Source organism: Oryx dammah, unplaced genomic scaffold (genome assembly GCF_014754425.2).
Source record: "Oryx dammah isolate SB20612 unplaced genomic scaffold, SCBI_Odam_1.1 HiC_scaffold_27, whole genome shotgun sequence".
NCBI lineage: Eukaryota > Metazoa > Chordata > Mammalia > Artiodactyla > Bovidae > Oryx > Oryx dammah.
In genome coordinates this window covers 83574962-83596374 of record NW_024070211.1, presented here as the reverse complement: position 1 = coordinate 83596374, position 21413 = coordinate 83574962, and the positions used below count along the sequence as shown (strand labels likewise).

The 21413-nt window shown below is 40.2% G+C and overlaps 1 long non-coding RNA gene across 5 annotated transcripts; it reads left to right on the top strand.

The window, feature by feature from the left end:
* The first annotated feature begins 3426 nt into the window (after positions 1-3426).
* Positions 3427-16952, top strand: LOC120854394. Of its 5 annotated transcripts, none has more exons than XR_005718966.1 (5): positions 3427-3509; positions 7961-8088; positions 8992-9053; positions 9172-9330; positions 16122-16952. It is a non-coding gene; the product is annotated as an uncharacterized LOC120854394 (long non-coding RNA). The 5 variants fall into 5 exon arrangements; XR_005718969.1 differs by having other exon boundaries at positions 8992-9067; XR_005718967.1 differs by lacking the exon at positions 3427-3509 and adding an exon at positions 4516-4602.
* The last annotated feature ends 4461 nt before the right edge of the window (positions 16953-21413 follow it).

Sequence of the window (21413 nt, the reverse complement as noted above, 5' to 3'; positions counted from 1 at the left end):
ATGAGAGGAGGAACTTTTTATTTACTGCTTTACCTCCAGAACTTAGAACATGCTTAAAGGTCAATGAAAATTTGTTAAGTGATGAATAGTATCCATGATATCATTTACAATTCATTCAACTCTGTTTCCCACTATTTCTGTATAAGCACACTTTACAGTCCCTCCAGGTTGGCATCCCCATCCATGGAATGTGTTCTCAATTGTGCCAGGTGTGTTGACCTTCTTTATCCAAGCAGATTATAAGCTTATGAAAAGCAGAGGTCCTTTTTATACTTTTCCAGCTCTCCAGGCTAGCAGAGTGCTGAACAGCACTTGGTATGTATTTAACAAACACTTATTGATTTATTTCCAAGTGTGACATTATACACTGTACTACTGAGCATTTTTACATCAGTGGGGCTGAAATGGAAATAGAAATAGGTCGACCATAAAATAGCAAAGGACCCACGAGTCCTTTGAGTAGCAAACTAAACTTTTCTGAAATGAGGATGTGACGAATAGGAAGGTATACCTTGGGAAAATTTTTTCTTCCTTTTCTAGCAACTGAGAGCCTGTATGTACCATTTGAAGTCTGATGATCTTCCAATTCTAAGGGGTAAGGTCTATGTATACTGTTACTGACACACTACAACCCTAAAGTCATCTTGAACTTCTTACTGATCTTTGATTCTTTATTATAATCCCTAAACCCAAGTCTTTGCCTTAGTCACATTTATGTCTATCATTGATTTTTAAATTCCACTTGCTACTTCAGAATCTAACAAGTGGTCTCCTGTTTCATTTTTCACTCCTCTCCCTCTGCCAAATTCAAAATGATATTCCATTAGATCAAATCTAAATTATTCAGGCTCAAATTCAGGTTCTCTACCAATGATTCCACCCTATCATCTCACCTTTGTTTTCTATTGTTTCCAAAATGAAGCTCTTCTTTTGATTCATCTGATCTCCTAACTTTTCCCCATTGTTAGTGTGCTTATTTTTCCCCCAGTGCCTTTGTTCAAGCAATTTCCTTTACCTTTTTCCTATAAACCAAATCCAGATTTTACATTTTCCTTTGTTGTCTTTTAAGAAGGCTTCCCTTAATCTACATGGTTAATTTCCAATTTAAGATTTGGATTTTATAATTGAATCCTTTGTTATTATGAATTATTTATTACTTTATGTTTCATATTTTATTTCCCTAGTAATGTTGTAATTTTCTTGGCAATAGGGACTTCATAATACTTACAATCATGCACAGCTCTTGGCACCTCCAAGGATGAATGTATTTGGCTGTGACATGACCCCAGTGTCCTGGCCAGAATTACATGGAACAAAGATGAACCCTGACCAGGTGAGATGGAGCTTATGCAAAAGGAATTGTTGAAATCAGTGGGACAAAATGACCTCTGATAGCAATACTTTCCTAGTTAATGCCATGTATAATTTCATACATCACTTAGGCCATGTAGGAAAAACTGCAGCGTCAAAGACCTCTGATGTGTAATAACTTTTTGTGACTAGTTACTATAACCCAGATGCTGGCAGATATGTGAGTCAGAAGATCTGTTTGAATTCTGGCTTTGTTTCCAATTAATCTGGGTAATACTGAGTAAGTATTTACCCATTCTGGATGTCAGTTCTTCAACTGTAAAATGAAAAGATTAGACTCCAGATGATAAAGACTGGATAAGTTAATTATAACATTGTAAGACTGGATTTCCAGAGCAATGAAATGGCAGCCATAGCCTTTGGAGTTCTTCTTGTACTTGTTCCATGGATAGGATTTACTATTTTATGTGTTTTTAGGAACACTCACTTTCAGCTTTTGGCATTTTTAGTTTTCTGTTTCCCAATTTGTGTTAAAGGGGATGGACAGATGGTTGATTAGGCTTTCAAATGCTTATAATGCTGTTGTTCAGTTCAACAATGGTTTTAAACTTCAAGGGTCTACATAGAGCCTGGATTTTGTTTAGAATGGAAGATAGTTTTTACTCTTCAATTTAAGGATAATAATGTTTACTCACATAATTTAAAGCAACTTGTGGATGTTGCTTCCAAAGGCCTAATCAGTTTCCCTCATTTTGTTATGTTTAATTCATTTCCACATCACAGTCCAACTCTTCCAAGTTGCAGTTTTTAAAATGAAGTTACCGGAGTTCTAGTTACATTTGCATGTTTTGCCTTCTTCTAACTCATTTAACCCACAAGCGCTTTCCAAATACAAAACCCTTTGATTCGGAATCACAGAAATTGAAATGTGGAAGAAACATATTCCTCCTTTTACAGGTAAGAAAACAGGAGATTTAAAAGATCCTGGTGCTCTTCTACTGAATATGAATTTTATAAATAAAAGAGCTAAAGTGAGGTAAGATTGCAGAGAAAATAACAGGCAAAATGTGTGAACTTTAATCCCCAGCAGGAATTGTGTCATTTAATATATTATTGCACAGAAAAAGATTGGAGGGAACCCATGCAAGTCTAAGAGGCACCACTGCTATTGCTCAGGTTTGTGATTTTTTTTTTTTTAATACTTTATTGGCTGCACTGGGTCTTAGTTGTGGTAATTGGGATCGTCCCTCATCATTGTGGCATTCAGGATCCTTTTTTACTTTCTGCATGCCAGATCTAGTTTCCTGATCAGGAATCGAATCCAAGCCCCCTGCACTGGAAGGACCAAGTCTTAGCAACTGGACAACCAAGGAAGACCCAGTTTTGTGAATGTGAACTACTTCAGAGACTCTTCAGGTGAGTGGGGTAGCGCACAGGCATTTAACTCCTACACGGCATCTGAAGTATTTGGAGTAGTCAGAACAGAAAAGACGCTCAAAATGTAGGTAAAGGAAGAAGCGAGCCTTTTCACAGGGTTCCGAGGTGACCAGAGGGAGGGAAATTAGAACGCGCTGGCAGAGCAGGCGCTCAGGAGGTGCGAGCTGCACAGCAGGTAGCGGTGGCAGGGAACAAGGCCAGTGCGTGCGGGGACCCTGAGGCTCCAGCAGGGAGGGGAGAGGAACGGGGACCAGGAGGGAAGGGACTGGCAAGAAACTGCAAACTGAGGCTGACCTAGTGAGCAGAGATCTTCTAGAAAGAAAAGAAGGCATGAAAGCTTACAACCAGACTAGGGCTTGAGGAAAGAGTACTAAAAACCTTAAGGGGAAGACAGGGGTGCGACCCAGAGATGGGAAAGGTGGGGAGGTGGGCGGCAAAGCGAGGTCCTCGGGCAGTGAACAGGTAAAAAGAGGTGCGGGGGTCGAGAGCCCACATGTGGCATTCTCCAGAGGGCGGGAGCGGCCGCTGAGTCAGGGACGGGCAGCGTCCCGGCAGCGCTGGAGGCGGAGTCTTGAGCGCGTGGGCGGACCCAGTGGGCGGGGCATGCGCCTGACGCGCCCCGAGGCCGCTGCGGCCGCGGGCCGGGCGGGGCGGCGGCGGCGGCGGCTGCGGCCGCGGGGGAGGGGCTCGGCGTCAGCGCGTCGCCGGCTGGGCCGCGCCGGTGGCCAGGAGGGAGAGACTAGGAGGAGGAGGAGGAGGAGGTGAGTAGGCTCCGGGCTGGGGAGCCGCGCGGGCCGGCGGGGAGGCGGGGAGCGCAGCCCCTCCCCTCCGCTCCAAGGCGCCCGCCTCGCGGGGCCGCGCGGCTCGGAGTTCCCAGAGGGGTTTTGGCGGCGGCGGCGGCTCAGGGAGCCGGGGGAGGGGGGGAGGGCGGAGCTGAGGGCCGCGCGGGCGGTGTGCTTCCCGGGCGCACGCGCTGCGCTGGCGGTGCCGCGGTCCGCCGCGCTCCCTGAGCCGGGCACCCGGGCTGCTGCGTCTCAGTCCTGCTGCACACTGGCCATTTTCTGACTCCCTTTTCCTGGGTTCTGCGTTTTCTGCGGGCCGGCTCCCCGCCGCTCGGCGCGCCGCTGCCGCCTCTTCGCTCTGCCGCGGGGGTGGGTGGGGGCGCGTCGCCTTCTGGCTGGGAGGAGGCCAGGTTCCCGGGCTCGGCCCTAGGCCCTCCTCGCCGATCTTGAGACTGCCGGGTCGGTGGTCCTTCGCGCCGCGCGCCCGCGGGCCTGCCTGAAGGACCCTTTGCATCTGGCCCAATTATCGCCCTCACTTTCCTGACCTCAGGAGCCCCTTACTTAGTCTGCAGAGACTTACGACCTCACTCACTCTGCGCACCCCCGCCACTTCTCTCCTATGAGGATCCAGCATACACTTTGTTTTAATCGGGATCCAGGCAGTTTCTACTGGTGGAAATGTCCCCGAAATTAATCCTGTAAATCCAGACACGTACCCAACAGCGAAGTTGCAGTACTATAGTAATTTAACCTTTAGTCTCGGCGAGGTTTTTTTTTTTTTCCCTCTCCTCTCTGGCGAAGGCAACTTTATAGAGTCTTCTGAGAACTGTACTGCATTAGATTATCTTCGAGATAATTCTTAAGTTAGCGCCTGGAGGCAGTGTGATGGGAGGTTCAAAGAGAAGGCTATGCACTTTTTCCTCCACCGTATCGCAGTTTGAAGTGGAAAACGTGCGTTGACGGTGATTTTCCACGAGGTGGGTTGCAGAGTGCAGCCCCCGTGAGCCGTGGCTCGCCTTGGTTCCTGGGTGCTACCCCTGAAGTTGATTTTAAAGCTCAACAGAATGGTCAGGTAAAGGAGCTGCTGCAAAGAAATCCAGTATAATTCAATAGAGCCATTTTATTGGATTTTATTAACCTGTTTAACCTTAAACTAAAGCATGGCGGGAGTTTCATGTAGGAACTCACATACAGAGTGCAATACTAAATTTTAGTTAGTACGTTCCAGGTTTGATGTGGAATAGTCTCCTCAGCTCGCACTGCCTTTCATTATGCATTTTCCTTAGGATCTTGTTTTAAAGAAACAGTTTTAGTATAGAGGGTGGGAGGAATACCCTTTGAATCATGAAACTTTCTTTGACGAACTTGAAAACTGGATAGGTAAAATCTGAACCTTGATACTGAGATAAGGTAGGAAACTGATGTTTATAGCATTACCACTTTGAGAAATTAAGGCTTCTTTACTCTTGTTTTGAAACCATGTTGACGTCTTAATTTCACGGACGGCAGAAGTACAGAATTTTCTGTTTGTGAGGAACTTCAGCAGCTGATTATTAGTTATTTATTATTAACTTAATTCAGCGTCATTATTTTGCAGAGAGAAAGTAATCCAAATTCCCTGAAGAGATTTAACATGAACTAAAGAGAACTAGTTGATTTAACTGAACACTTAAGTAGATACTTTAGACCTCCCCAATGGATATTTTTGTACCAAAATTTGTTTTGATTTTGATGTCTTGAAAGCCAAATAATTACTTTTAATTTTCCCCCCATAGTTTGAGTATAGGCCTTAGTTTGTGATTTGGACTCATTAGATACAAATTGTATTTAAGGAGTGTTTACATTTTTACCAGTTGAAACAATTTCCAGTTTGTTTGAATTTAGTAACTGTTTTCAAGAATGTTTATTCATATTCTTGATTCAGGTAGTCTGTATCAATTTCAGGAGATTGGCATTTCAAGAATCTTATAGAGTTATGATGTATGTAACCTTGATACAATAAAGAAGAAAGGTCTGTACGCATGTAGTCACTGAATTCCAGCATCCTCAGCATCCCTTTTAGTGGTCCTCAACGCAGAAGTCTGGAAGTTCTTGCTGGCCTGGGGTGAATTCTTTGCATCTCCCACACTCCAGTGTTTACTGCAGGCATTTAGTAGAGACTTTTTGGCTTGTGTGCACTTTCCCTGGTGGGGGCTTCCTGTAAGATGGACTGTTTTATTCATCTGTGTATGCTTCATGTCAAGTGTAGTGGGTCCTTTGTAAATGCTTGTGGTTTTGTTGGGCTTAATCAAACTTAAGAAGGTAGCAGAGTGTCTGGAAGTCATGAATGATGATATTATAAACTTGAAATATCTCATTTCCGTTTTTGTGTTGAATCAGATACTCTGTTAGGCTTAATTCCAATACTGAAAGAGGTAACATGTATCTAATAATATTTTAGAAAATTTGAGGAAAAAGCTTAACATTGAGAATTTTATTCTCTAATATACATTATCCACTGTGAAATTGGGGAAACACAGTGTTACTTAAACTTTTTGATAGGACACCACGTAGAGCTAAAATAATGCAGGTTTTCTACTGGAGCAAAGTTTGAAAATTGTGAATTGAATGATCCTAATTGTTATCATAGGCCACATTTTAAGGCCACCTTCGTTTCACTTTATAAAGATACATTTTTCAGTATATAGACTCCTGGAAGCAACATGACTTTCAGAGTTCAGACTGCCTTTACAAGCTGTCTTTAAATGATACTTTAAACAGTTTTTGGTTGATATAATGTGCTTCATGATGGATATACTGAAAAAATAAAGCAAAAACCCCAAACAAAAACCAAAACCAAAAAACCAAGACCACACTATATTTTCTTTTTCTCTTAGACTTATATTTTCTTTCTTTAATAGATTATTATAATGTTTTGTTTATTTAAAAAAGTGAGGAAAATTTTCAAGCATTTCTTTTGGAAAGTACCACCACTCCACCAGTTGAATAGCCTTGGCAAATGATGTTTGGGCAAATGCAAGGCTGTTTCCATAGTGTTATTTCTGTTTGAATATGTTGAGTTATATAAATAATAGTCTTCACAGGGACATCATCTCTGGACTACATGCACTTTTTTCCTCTCTCCTGACTCTGTTACTAAAAACCGTTGTATAGTAGAGTGTATGTGTGTGTTGTGTATGTGTTTGTTGCTCAAGTCGTGTCTGACTCTTTGCGACCCCGTGAACTCCTCTGTGCATGGAATTCTCCAGGCAAGAATACTAGAATGGGTTGCCATTTCCTCCTCCAGTAGTAGAGTATGATGATGCTTAATTTATAGGAGCAAATGATTCCTCTTCTATCATTGCTGGTTCCTATGTCGGAACCAGGCTATCTGGCTTGTCCACTCCTCGTTCTGTCTTTTCTACCCAGTCTTTGAACTGATTTTTAAGACTGAAAATACCTTAAGATCCTCAGCCCCTTCAGGAAGTGAAATCTGGAATTATTCCAGTGCCCTGAGCATCCATTGCTTACTGAGATATGATGTCTTCTTACATCCTTTGCACATACTCAGTTTGGCTGTCAGATTCTCTTTTTGAAAAACGCTTTTTACTCATCAGGAGTTTTGAAACATATGCCATAAACATCTTGGGGAAGTATATGTAAAGCATGTAGACTATAAATACAGATTTAGATGGAGTTAGGTTATAGAATCAGGCAATTGGTAAGAATTAGTAAGAATGTCTAGTCCTTTTCTCCCACTCTTGAAGGTCACACTTAAGGCTTTTAAATTTAAGAATATAATTTTGAGTATTTATTTTTAAAAGTAAAGCAGTTCCACAGTTTTTCCTTGCTATTGAATAGTCCATAGAGTTGATGTGTTTCCTGTATTATTCTTTTGTGTATTTCGTATCCTCTGCAGACCTGAACCTTGTCTTGAGCCTGCTCAAGAACTCTCCTGCTTGACCATCTCTGTCTCCTCGCTGTCCTCTCTTCCCTTGGAACTGGGGCCTGGTCTTATCCATGGTGGGTGGTTGGGGTCCTGCTTCAATCGTGACATAGCTAGCAGAGTCAGAATGCTTTGATTCTGCTTCTTAGGCTCACATTCACCAGATTGACTTGTCAGATACTGAGAACAGGACAACTGAGAGCTGGGCTCTTTGGCTGCTATAATTTTAGCTTTTTTGAGGGTCAGCTTTTCATTTGCATCTGATACTAGAACACCCTGGTCACATACTGATTACTTCCTGACTGTTCTGCTCTTGGTTCTCTGCCTTCTTAGCTGAGTTACTTACTGGTTTATTTTTATCGAATTTTAGTGGTAGCTAATTATTTTCAAGTGTTGATTTTCTACCCAGATCTTCTCGCAGTTTTGAGCTTTCATTTCACCAAGTATCTGTTATTCCACCAAGTTTCCCATAGTGTGTTTTTTCATTATCTTTCTTTCCTTCTAGACTCTATATTCCTCGAGTGTTGGGACTGAATTTGTGCTGTTCCTGACAGTGTCCTCAGCACTTACTGCAGTACCTGACACATAGCAGGTGATAGACAATATACAAATATCGATTGGATGTAATCAACAGTAAGTTTGTTATCAGTATTGGAAACCAGTGTTCATATAGAAATTGAGAATTCATATAAGAAGTTCAGACATTTCATTGCCATCATTAGTACCAGAGAGTCTGTGTATTTTAAATTATAAGCATATCCACATACAAAATTACTCATAGTCATCTGGGAGGACATTTATTTAAGAAGAAAAAGTATATAGTTTTTACTACGTATTGTTAGGTGTTGCACACTTAGAGTTTTCTTGAGTTTGATTAAATGTATATTTTTTATATTTCTTACAAATGGAAGTTTTATGGCACTATAAAGAAGTGAATTTATGGCCCTATTTTTGTTCATTAGTAATTATATACTGTAGAGTAAATTCTTGTTAAAAGGCCCTTAAATGCCTGCTCATGAAAAAGAGACCTCTTTGATTTTGTTCTCCGTACAATCCCAGTTATTGTATTGAGGCAAGTCATCAAACTCTTTAGTAGTCTAAAACCTTTAATTTGGTTTCAGAACAGTAGTCATGTATTGAGTATCCAAATTACCATGTCTGTAACAAGTAATGCAGACAGTTATTAAAAAGGTAATGACCATAACTTTTCTTGTAGAATTTCTTGTGCTAATTTTTAAGAGGAATTTTGAACTAAATTTTCCGTGAAGGCCAAAATCTCATACTTTTAATGTTAGTGAAGTATATGTGTAGTGTAGAGAGGAGGGGGGTAGTAATTTTTGTAGTGGTATTTTTAAGTGGACAGTTTACTAATTATGTTGAGGTAAACACTTTACAACTCTTAAGAGGAAAACTTCAATTATCTGAATGAAATGAGGTACATGAAATTAATTCAGATAAGTGAGGGAATCCTTAGTGTAAATGATGCATGTCAAGGGACATGACCTCAATCTTTTTTTTTTTCTATATATCTGTCAGCTGGTTTTACGTTACTAGATTCTGATTCTTTTTGGTCATGCTGGGAATCATTGGTGGAGGAGGTAAGGTTTGCTCTGTAAGTTTTCTTTTTTAAATCTTTGCCACAGAGGGAATCCAGAATATGGTATTCTGTGACAAGTGTAATTGCTCATCTCTTGCCTGTAATGCCTGCCCTTTTAGGTGGTATACCACAGCCTTCCATTTTGTCACCTTCCTGTCAAATGTCAAGTGTGTGTGGGGACTCCTTGAGAATACAATTGGTTTGAAATTAAAGCCACATTCCTCTGTCCAAGCTCAAGATGTTTATATTTCTGCAAGTTCTTACAACAAGTTGTGAAGGTGAATTGAGCTGGATTAAACCTTGATTCTATTCTTTTCCGCCTTGGGGTTTAATATTAAGCAACAGTTTGTACTGTAAGCCCTTGAAATAGAAACAAACATTGGGCCATAACCCTTGACTTTTGCAAATTGTAACTTGAAATTAAAATTTTTCTGATTGATTGGAGTTTTAGTGTCTTAGGGTAATGATTTCTGTTGCCGTTTACTGAGGTTTGCAGCATTCCTGGGTTCCTGGCATCTGAAAGTTGTTGTGCAATCTATAGATAGCCTGTGGCTCTGCTCTGCTTTTTTTGTTGTTGTTTTGTTTTTAAACAAAAGTAGGCTTATTTTAATGGTAACCCACTCCAGTACTCTTGCCTGGAAAATCCCATGGATGGAGGAGCCTGGTAGGCTGCAGTCCATGGGGTCGCTAGGAGTCAGACACGACTGAGCGACTTCACTTTCACTTTTCACTTTCATGCATGGGAGAAGGAAACGGCAAGCCACTCCAGTGTTTTTGCCTGGAGAATCCCAGGGACGGGGAACCTACCTGATGGGCTGCCATCTATGGGGTCGCACAGAGTCGGACACGACTGAAGCGACTTAGCAGCAGCAGCAGCAGCAGGCTTATTTTAGCCACAGAGATGTGTGCCATCTGACACCTCTGTAACTGAATTTTATTTCTTTCTTCAACGTTACTGTAACTGAATTTTATTCCTTTCTTCAACATTACCTATTGATGCTTTACTGAAAGCACCTTAGAACATGGCTTTTTATTTTCAGCATGCACCAGCTTCCTTTTCATCTCTTCATCTTTGAGATGTAAGATGATTCATATGTTGATTGCCTTGGTGAGAGTTGTTATGATTTCAGCAAGCTCTGCATACAGACCTTGAGAACAATTCCTAGGTCATTGCCTGCTTTAATATATGCAGGCCATGTAATTGAAGAGTTTAGGCTTCAGGGTCAGTCCAGACTGATTTTGACTGTACCATTTGTGAACAACTTGTCTTTGGGGGAAGTTAGTTACTTCTCTGGGTTTCAGGTTTTTCATCTGTCATACTGGAATAATATCAGTTGAGTGTATTGAATATTTTTTTTTTAAGAGAAAGCTTATCTGTATTGATTCATTGTCCTGTTCACAGCTAAGTGTCTAATAATGTGAATTAGTGAACTATTTATCTGGATCATATACTATTTTAAAGGGAAGTAGACTTTATTCTAGTTTGTGACAGAAATAGTCAATTAGCAAGAATTATTACAAATACAGGCCTTGCTCAGTTGTCTTGTTTAAAACTATGTAAGACTTTTTTACTCATCAGTCTGTTTATATGCAAAGGCTTTGTTGATAATTGGTATAGGAAAGCAGAATGTGTACTGCACTCTTAGGAGTGAGACAGACTTGGATTTAAATATAGATGATCTAACGGTTGGGTCACCTTGGGCAGGATACTTTACTTTTTTGATTACAGGTTTCATCTGTAAAATGGTATTAAAGTATAAAGAGTTAAGGGAAAAGGGGATAATAAAAAGGTTGTTAAGACTAATATGAGGTAGGAAAAATACTTAAAGTAAAAGGGAAAGCTGCTTCAGTTCAGTTCAGTCGTGTCTGGCTCTTTGAGATCCCATGAATTGCAGCACGCCAGGCCTCCCTGTCCATCACCAACTCCCTGAGTTCACCCAAACTCACGTCCATCGAGTCGGTGATGCCATCCAGCCATCTCATCCTCTGTCATCCCCTTCTCCTGCCCGTGATCCCTCCCAGCATCAGGGTCTTTTCCAATGAGTCAACTCTTCACTTGAGGTGGCCAAAGTATTGGAGTTAAAGCCACTTAGTTGTGTCCAACTCTGTGACCCCATGGACTTTACAGTCCATGGAATTCTCCAGGCCAGAATAATGGAGTGGGTAGCCTTTCCCTTCTCCAGGGGATCTTCCCAGCATTACAGGTGGATTCTTTACCAGCTGAGCCACAAGTAAAGCCAGAATCCATAAATACTGGTAATTATTGACACTTTGGAAGTGTGGCTTTAGTTCTCTGCACTTCAGGCTTCCTCATCTGTGACATGAAGGTCAGAGAATTGATAGAGTTACGAGGATTAAATGACATAATACCTGTCAGAGGTCATTACATGTTAATCACTACTGTTATTTATATTATTATTTCACTTTCAGAACAAATTGGACCAATTTGAGTTAACAAGAAATAATTCATACAGGTATTTAGTGTGTTTTTTATGTTGGAGGGCATTTACTATGGATTTGAAGATGGCAAGTTATCATTCAGTAGCTTTCAGTGTTTGCTTAAGACAGAAGTAGTCCACAAGGTTGTGGTATGTAAGCCTGTTGGTCAGTCACTGGGACCCTTTCGGGGGATCCATTAGGTTAAAATTATCTTTATGGTAATACTAACTGTTTCCTTTTCCACTGTTTTTACATTTGCTCTGCTGATACTAGTAGTAGTAGGTAGTAGGTAAAATCAGTTCAGTTCAGTCGCTTAGTCGCTCAGTCGTGTCCGACTCTTTGTGACCCCATGAATTGCCGCATGCCAGGCCTCCCTGACCATCACCAACTCCTGGAGTTCACTTAGTAGGTAAATAGTAAATAGTAGTAGGTAAAACTGAATATCTTAGTAGATATTAAATGTCAGTGACACCAGACTCTACTAGTAATCATCATATTCTTCACTGCTATGCATTCATGGTTTAAAAAAAAAAAAAACCCAAAACAAAAACTCAAAAAAGCCAGTTTTACTTGAGTGTCCTTAATGAAGCAGTAAAAATTATTGGTTTTATTAAATCTTGATCCTTGAGTGCATTGTTTTAATAGTCATATATATATGATGTTTGAGTATTTTATATATGTTTGATATTTCATATGTGATGGTTTTATATTCTCTATATATGATGAGATAGGAAATATGCAAAAGGCACTTCTGCTGTATATCCAGAGTATTTTATCTCAAGGAAAACCCTTAAGTATTCCTTTGAGTTGCAAGCTGAATTAGCCATATTTTACATGAAATACCATTTTTGCTTGAAAAATCGAATACCAGACAAACCATGATTATTTAGACTTAGATATCTGGCAGTCATTTTCTTGAAAATGAATAAAGCGATCTTTTGTTCATGGAAAAACAATCGACAATATTTGTTGCTGATGATAAAATTTTAACTTTCTACGGAAAATTAAAATTTTAGAATTCTTACATCAGCTGCTGGGTTCTTGTCAGCTTCTCATTACTTAAAGAGTTTTCCAATGGGATGGGTGGTGATGTTATTATGAGTGACTTTTTGCTGTGGTGTTATGTCAGGATCTTCAATGTTTATATAACTCAATGGACATGAACTTGGGGCAAAATTCAGGAGAATGTGAGGGACAGGGAGACCTGGTGTGCTGTAGTCCATGGGCTTGCAAAGAATTGGACATGACTGGGTGACTGAACAACAATAACTCAATGAAACAATATTTTCAAAGTGATCAATATTCCAAAATTATGGTAAAAGACCCTTATAGAAAGCCTGTAACAGAATACAGAAAGCATATGTGATATTAAATTTCATATTACAGCTAGCCCACAAACTCTTCTACTTGTCAAGTTTTGGTGTAGTATCAAAGAACATCCATAATTCTCTGAAAATGATATTAATAGTACTCTATACTTCCTTTATTCTCACTGCATACTTGTGTGGGGCTGTTTTCATGTAGTTCAGTCAAAGCAGGTATCACAACAGATTGTATGTAGAAGCAGATAAGAGAATCCAGCTGTCCTCTGTTAGGTTAAACATGAAAGAAATTTGCAAAAGTTGTAAAGCTGTGTCATTTTTAATGCTAAACTTTTTTTGTATAGTAATTTTTCAAAAGTATATTCTCATATTAACATGTCATTAAAATTTTTAAATGAATCACTCAGAGGAAAGCAGAACATATTTTTGTACAAAACTGGAACTTAATCATTGTCTTGCACATTCTAGAAGTGGAAAATAATTTGTTTCATTCAACAGATATTTGTAGAGTGTATATGAATAAGCACTTTCCACTCTGCAGGAAACTCAGCCTTGATAGAGAGATGAGATAGATGTCTGCATTTTCAGATACTAGCAGTTCACCGAAACAAGTGCTTTAATAAAACATTTATTTAATATTGCATTTTTTTTAACTAAAAAGAAGACAGTAAACTCTAAATGCTATTTTATTACCTGATTTTCTTCCCATTAACACTATAGAGCAACCTTTTTTTTTTTTCTCGTTAATACTTTGGCCACCTCATGTGAAGAGTTGACTCACTGGAAAAGACTCTGATGCTGGGAGGGATTGGAGGCAGGAGGAGAAGGGGATGACAGAGGATGAGATGGCTGGATGGCATCACTGACTCAATGGACGTGAGTCTGAGTGAACTCTGGGAGTTGGTGATGGACAGGGAGGCCTGGCGTGCCGCGATTCATGGGGTCGCAAAGAGTCGGACACGACTGAGCAATTGAACTGAACTGAATATTTACATATCTATGATTTCATTTTATTATAGTGAAAAATTGGAAACAGCCTGTGTCCATGGATGGGAGAATCAGCTTAATTGTGTGGTATCTCATATATAAATTTTTAAATTATAAGTCAAGCTTAAAAAATTTAAGATGAATCAGTAAAGTTTTTCCTTTAATTCTTAATATAGTAAATACTGATAATTATAACTCATATTAACAAAAACTCTTGGAGTCCTCAATTTTCAATAGTGCACAGAGTCTTGATGCTAGGAAGTTTGAGAACTGTTTAAGGAAATTAGCTAGATTCATCAAGTGAAAGTTCTAAAGTTGTAATATTTTGCATATTCCTTTGGAATATGGACTACTTACCTCTAGTTTCTTTTTCTGGTTGTAAGGATATGTCACTAGTTGGCGTTCTGTGTCATTCTCCAAGCAGGCAGAAGTTTCCTGTGTGTGTTTTTAAAATTTTTCATTTTTATTTGACTGATGTTACCTAGATTATTGCTACTCAGAATTGAGATAATGGTTAATTGTGATTCCATCAGTGTATTCATTCTTGACACCACTCTTTTGGTTGTGAGCTGTTCATGCAGTTTTAAGAGCTGTTCACCATGGAAGGTTTCTTCAGGATTGCAGTGAAATCCCCTTTGCTGAAAATAAACTGCCATTTTCTCTGAAGTCTTCACTCTAGGCTAATTTGTCTGCTGTAAAGTCTTCCTGACATTTCAAAGCTAGTTTTTAGATGGTCAGTCCACAGCTTATGAATGTGTTTGTGAATGTTAATTGCAACAATATAATATGCATTAGAGATGGGTTCTATAGTGCCATTAATACTATGGGCATAGCCTTGTTTTGGATTATTAACATCTTTCTGTAGGGAATTATATTCTGACTCCTGGAAGTCTAGCCAAAATCATTACTTCATTGCAGTCCCAGTGGCAAGAGGACCCTTTTTTTGGCTTATAATAGAAATAGGAATGCTAAAGCTTTTTAAAAAATAATATTAATTTTTATTGGAGTACAGTTGCTTTACAGTGTTGTAGGTAAAGCTTTAATATAAGCAGGAGAGGCATTCTGAAGCAGTACTTGAGATGCAGGTATCCTTCGGACCCCAGGTGTGTAGAAAGGGTGGTGAGTAACTCTCAGATGAAGCAGGTATAGAAACTTTGGGCCAACCAGCAGTGGTGGAGGGAAAAAAGAGAAGGGATGTTCTGGATGCTGCTTGGGAGTGATACTAATAGATACCTTTTTGTGCCAGTTGCTAAAATAAGGGTTAGGTAGTCCTAGGTTGGGAGATCCACCTGTATAGTCTTTTTGTGTGTTATACTCCTATGTTTGGTTATTGTATGAACTGAGCTCAAGAGGTAGAATGACAAGCCAGTTGGTAAGGTTGAAGTCATAGATTTATAGGCTAGAGGTTTGAATGTAGAAGGAAATTGATGAACTCCAGGGGCATTCATGATCAGGAAGAAGAATGGAACCCAGGAGGGTGATGAAGTATGCAAAATGTTCACAGGGGCCCCAAACAAATTCATTACATGTGGCTGCTAGGGCAGAACTGGTAATCGGCGGCAAATCAAAGAACGGTGTGACTCAGACTACTACCTTAGATTCTCTGGTAGGAAATACAGACTTTTAAGAGTGGTGTCCGTACAGGGAGCCTATTATGGGAATGGTGGATATATGGCAAAAATGGAGAACCAGGAAACATGGGGATACAGACAAGGACAACTTTGGAGCACTAGAATTTGACCTGAAGTTGAGCTTGTCTTCTTCCTGCACAGGGGCATTGTTGGCCCTTTGTATAGAGGCAAGACTGGGCCAAAGTGGGGAGCAGAGTGAACATAGTTAGCTCTCTGCCCTGGAATGATAGACCTACCGAAGAAACATTCGTTAAACCAATGGATGGAAGTGAGGCAAAGACACTAGATGTCATATTACCTACCCACTAAATATTCTCTAGGCCAGGGGTCAGCAGACTTCTTTTCAAAGCACCAGGTAGTAAATATTTTAGGATTTATGGTTGATTATGGTCTCTGTTAAGGTGCCACTGTAGTGTGAAAGCAGCTAAAAAAATAAATGAATGAGTAGCTGTGTTGCAGTGCAGTTTTATTTATGGAGACTGAAATTTTTTTTAAGTCATTAAAAAATATAAAATCCATTCTTAAATCATGACTATGTAAGAACAGGCAATGGGCTAATGGGCTCTTGTTTGCTGATCTCTGTTTTAGGAAAATAAATGACTGTCAGTTGTAATACAGAAAGCTTATTAGCATTACTGAAATAGATGTTCTCTAGGACAATGCTGTTGGTGACACTGTCTTGTTTTATAGGTGGCACTGATGATAAAAATCTGTTCAAGAATTTAGATGTGACATCTGCAGCAGGTTCAGATCTCTCAGCTATAAGTCAAACTGGATACTTCGTAAAGATTTTCATCTATTACGCACAGAGAGCCAAAATCCGTTACTGAAATTGTCTGGGTGAACTGCCTGCTGGGTCCAGTGATGCACTAGTAGACAAAGAAGTTGCACAAGAAGGCTGGCCTATTTGGATTACTGGCAGAATGTGACACCAATATGGCACCAAGCCCTGCTGTGATTCCGTGGACTTCATGACTGAATAAAGATTTTTTTTTTTTTTTTGAATGGGGGTGGTTGAAGTAAATTTGATCTTTTACTTGGGGAATGTGTAATATATTATCATGCCATAATGATAGATGGTAATTGCTTTGGTAATCAAACCTTAAAGATCCTATTTATGGAAATTAATATAGTTATCACCTTTTAGTATTGGGCTTTCTTACACTAAGGGAAATAATGTAAAGAGAAGTATCTCTTAGCTTAACATCTTTTTTAGCTTAACCTGAAAAACATCTTAAGCATCTCTTTTAGCTTAAACTAAAAAGGTCAAAATAAAGACTGTGATTTCATGTGGAAGTTTTTGTTTGGGGAATTTTTAAAATTTTGCTCTCCCCTAGAGTGTGTAAATATGCTTCTGTTTGCTACTGTAACCAGAATTTTCTAGGAAAATATCCTTTTGTGTAGGCTGTTGAACTCGATAGTAAGTAGGAAGTCATGCTGAACAGTATTAATGTGCATAGAACATAATATTATAAATTAATACTAACAGCTACTAATAATAAACTAATATCTTCAGACCTGTTAACTAAATTCACTTGAAATGATTTAATGAGCATGTGTGAACTGGAAATAAACCTATGTATTTTCTAGAACTATTGAATCACAAGAAAACTGGAGCATCAAAGTTCTCTCTGAACCAAAATCAATATTTTATTTGGTTAGAATCCCTGCTTTTGGTATACATTTGTTTATATCAGTTATCGAAACATAGCTTAGTATTCTTGGGCTTCCCTTGTGGCTCAGCTGGTAAAGAATCTGCCGACAGTGCAGGAGACCTGGGTTCGATCCCTGGGTTGGGAAGATCCCCTGGAGAAGGAAAAGGCTACCCACTCTAGTATTCTGGCCTGGAGAATTCCATGGTCTGTATAGCCATGGGGTCGCAATGAGTCGGACACGATTGAGTGACTTTCACTTCACAGAAGATTTGAAAGCAGTTCTGAGAAACGAAGTGGGTGGATTCTCTTAAAGTCAAATCCCATTTTTTTCCTTAGTGAGTCTTCAACGTTTTTTTTTTTTTTTTTTCCTTCTAGCATTCAACTAAAATCCTGGCAGCCCAGGATAGAAAACATAGATTACATTTTGCACCATTCATCTACAGAGAAAGATTTTCTCATGACTTACGTGAAACCTCTATTTAGGTCTATACTATTCAGTTTGTCAGTGTGACACTGCTACTCCTGCACATTTTTGGCCAGAGTGCATTGCAGCTAACATAGCCATCCTGCTACGAAAAAAACCTGGGCATTGCTGAATAGTGGAAGTTCAGACATCTAATTTACAAGTCAGATTAGCGATCAGAGTCATGCGATAGCTTTATGTGGAGTTGATTTCATTTCATGGTTTTTAAGCTATTTTTTCACGGAAGCAATGCCTATAACTCAGAGACAGGTGTGTGGTAGCATTTGAAAGCCTTAAACTTTTGAATCTGTAATGAAAAGAATGTTCTTACAGATATTCAAATCCTAAAACTCAGGGATTTTGAAATAAGATGCTTTGTCATTCATTTATTGTGCCATAATTGAACGCCTCTGCAGATTTTATTTTGGATCACTGTGATTAATATTTGGAAAACTTTCCAATTTGCAAATACAGGGCAGTTTAGGGAAGACTGTGATTGTGAGTGTGTGTCTGTGTGTGTTTAAATAGAGCAGCAAAACACTTACTTTATAAATAAGTTATATTTAATAGGAAATAAGAGAATTTAACATTGGTAGACCAAATCGGGAATTCTATTGTTGTCTTCTGGAAACCTTCCACAATGAGGAGTAGACAGTAAATAGATCCCTTTGTAGATTGCAGTTACTATTTTTCCCTAAAGTAAACTTTTTTCAAAATATACAGGAGAATTCATAGCAATAGCTTGATGTGTGTGTGTGTGTGCCCAGGCATGTCTGACTCTTTGCGGCCCCATGGACTATAGCCCACGAGGCTCCTCTGTCCTTGTTTTTCAGGCAAAAATACAGGAGTGGGTTGCTGTGTCCTCCAGGGGATTTTCCCAACACAAGGATCGAACACATAGCTTGATGTGTGTATGTTCAGTTGCTAAGTCATGTCTAACTCTTGGAGACGCCATGGACTGTAACCTGCCACTCTCCTCTGTCCATGGAATTTTCCAGGCAGAAATACTGGAGTGAGTTACTATTTCCTCCTCCAGGTGATCTTCCTGAACCAGGGATACAACCCACAACTCTTGCATCTCATGTATTGGAAGGCAGATTCTTTATTGCTGAGCCAGCTGGGAAGCCATTGTTTGATAGGTTACAGTCACTCTTATTTCACCTGTACTTATTGAAATAGAGAAGACATCTCATAGAAGTATTTAGTTCATTTGCAGAAAAGAAGTGCTATTTATTGGGCTTTAAGGACAATTGCAGACAAGAATCTGTGAGTTTTTAGATGGTTCTTAGGCCAATAAGCCACAGTTAGAACCAGACATGGAACAACAGATGGGTTCCAAATCGAGAAAGGAGTACATCAAGGCTGTATATTGTCACCCTCCTTATTTAACTTATATGCAGAGTACATCATGAGAAATGCTGGACTGGATGAAGCACAAGCTGGAATCAAGATAGCTGGGAGAAATATCAGTAACCCTAGATATTCAGATGATACCACCCTTATGGCAGAAAGCACAGAAGAGCTAAAGAGCCTCTTGATGAAAGAGGAGAGTGAAAAAGTTGCCTTAAAACTCAACATTCAGAAAACTAAGATCATGACATCCAGTCCTATCACTTCATGGCAAATAGATGGGGAAACAGTGGAAACAGTGTCAGATTTTATTTTTGGGGACTCCAAAATCACTGCAGATGGTGACTGCAGCCATGAAATTAAAAGACACTTACTCCTTGGAAGAAAAGTTATGACCAACCTAGATAGTATATTAAAAAGCAGAGACATGACTTTGCCAACAAAGGTCCATCTAGTCAAGGCTATGGTTTTTCCAGTAGTCATGTATGGATATGAGAGTTGGACTCTGAAGAAAACTGAGCACTGAAGAATTGATGCTTTTCAACTGTGGTGTTGGAGAAGACTCTTGAGAGTCCCTTGGACAGCAAGAGATCCAGCCAGTCCACCCAAAAAGAAATGAGTCCTGAATATTCGTTGGAAGGACTGATGGTGAAGCTGAAACTCCAATACTTTGGCCACCTGATGCGGAGAACTGACTCATTGGCAAAAACCCTGATGCTGAGAAAGATTGAAGGCAGGAGGAGAAGGGGACGACAGAGGATGAGATGGCTGGATGGCATTACCGACTCGATGGACTTGAGTTTGAGTAAACTGCGGGAGTTGATGATGGACAGGGAGCCCTGGCGTGTTACAGTCCATGGGGTCGCAAACAGCTGGATACGACTGAGTAACTGAACTGAACTGAAGCATCCTTATATTCTAAAGAGTAATGTGGGGCTTAGTAAACGAATATGATTGTGGCATCCACTCCTCATAACATAAGTGGAATTAGAAAAGGGGTTTTAAAGATGTCATTCAAGGGCTTCCCTTGTAGTCTATTGGTTAAGAGTCTGCCTTGCAATGTAGAGGACACTGGTTATGTCCCTGGTCTGGGAACATCCTGCATGACACGCAGCAGCTAAGCATATGGGCCACAACTACTGAAGCCCACACGCTTTAGAGCCTGTGCTGGGTAACAAGCCACTCCAATGAAAAGCCTGCACACTGCGAAGCCTGCAACTAGAGAGTGGCCCTGTCCCTGCTCGCAGCAACTAGAGAAAGCCCATAGCCAGCCACAAAGGCCCAGCACAGTCCTCCCCCACAAAGTGTCATTCAAGGGAAGAATTGTTAATCTAGTGGAGAGTTGGTTGTGTGACATTTCCCTGTTTCTTTCTCAAAGGGCCTTTTATTTCCAGCCCAGGATTTGGGTATATCTTCCAGAAAGGTAGACGGGTATTTAATTTCTTGTCTGGGTGTTTAATCAGCTTCAGAATCTTGTTTATTGATACTGCAGTAGCACCTTCCATAGACTCTTGAGAGATCATGGCATATGTTTCCTAGAGTTTGGGGCCCTTCCTTAACTGACTCATTTCTGGAGGGAAGGAGAGTAAGTGGAGCTAGTTAGTTGACATGTTGAGTTTGAGAGGGCAGTAGTGGGAAGAATTGATGTTTGCATCTAATGTGGTGAGCAGGCATAAGTTTTTTTGGGTGCCATGGGAAGTAACCAGGCTTGAGGTAATCTTGATGGCTCCTGGGAAGGCGGACCGCTTGCCCTATAAGGGGACTTTGGGTAGGATGGTAAGAGGCCAGCCTTAGAGTGCATCCCCCACACCAGGGAACTATTCAGGGTGGGAGGCTTCTTGAAATTTAAAGCCCCCCTTCTGTGAAGACCTGAAACGTGCTGTCCAAGCTGGGCCTTGAGAATGAGAGGAGATAGCTGTCATAATTACATAAGGATAGCAGATGATCTTACTTCATGGCAATCAAGTAAGCCCCCATTAAAGTAGGCATGTGGGACACTTGTCCCTCTCCTCTCCTGATCTGACAGAACCAGGAAGTGAAAAAGGAAGTGGAGAAAAGTGAAAGAACCAGTAAGGATTTTGAAAGAAACTGGTTATGTTCTTCTTGCCTGTCTTGGCTGAGGTTAGTATATGGATTCTCTGAGTAAGATATGAAATTGAAGGTATACATTTGACTAGATTGTGTTTTGCAATATTTGACTGAGAAGCAGTCGTTTTATCTGGAATGTTACAGAGAGATGGGGAGTTGACTTCAGTTCAGTTGCTCAGTCGTGTCCAACTCTTCGCAATCCCGTGAATCGCAGCACGCCAGGCCTCCCTGTCCATCACCAACTCCCGGAGTTCACTCAGATTCAGTCCATCGAGTCAGTGATGCCATCCAGCCATCTCATCCTCTGTCATCCCATTCTTCTCCTGCCCCCAATCCCTCCCAGCATCAGAGTCTTTTGCACTGAGTCAACTCTTCGCATCAGGTGGCCAAAGTACTGGCGTTTCAGCTTTAGCATCATTCCTTCCA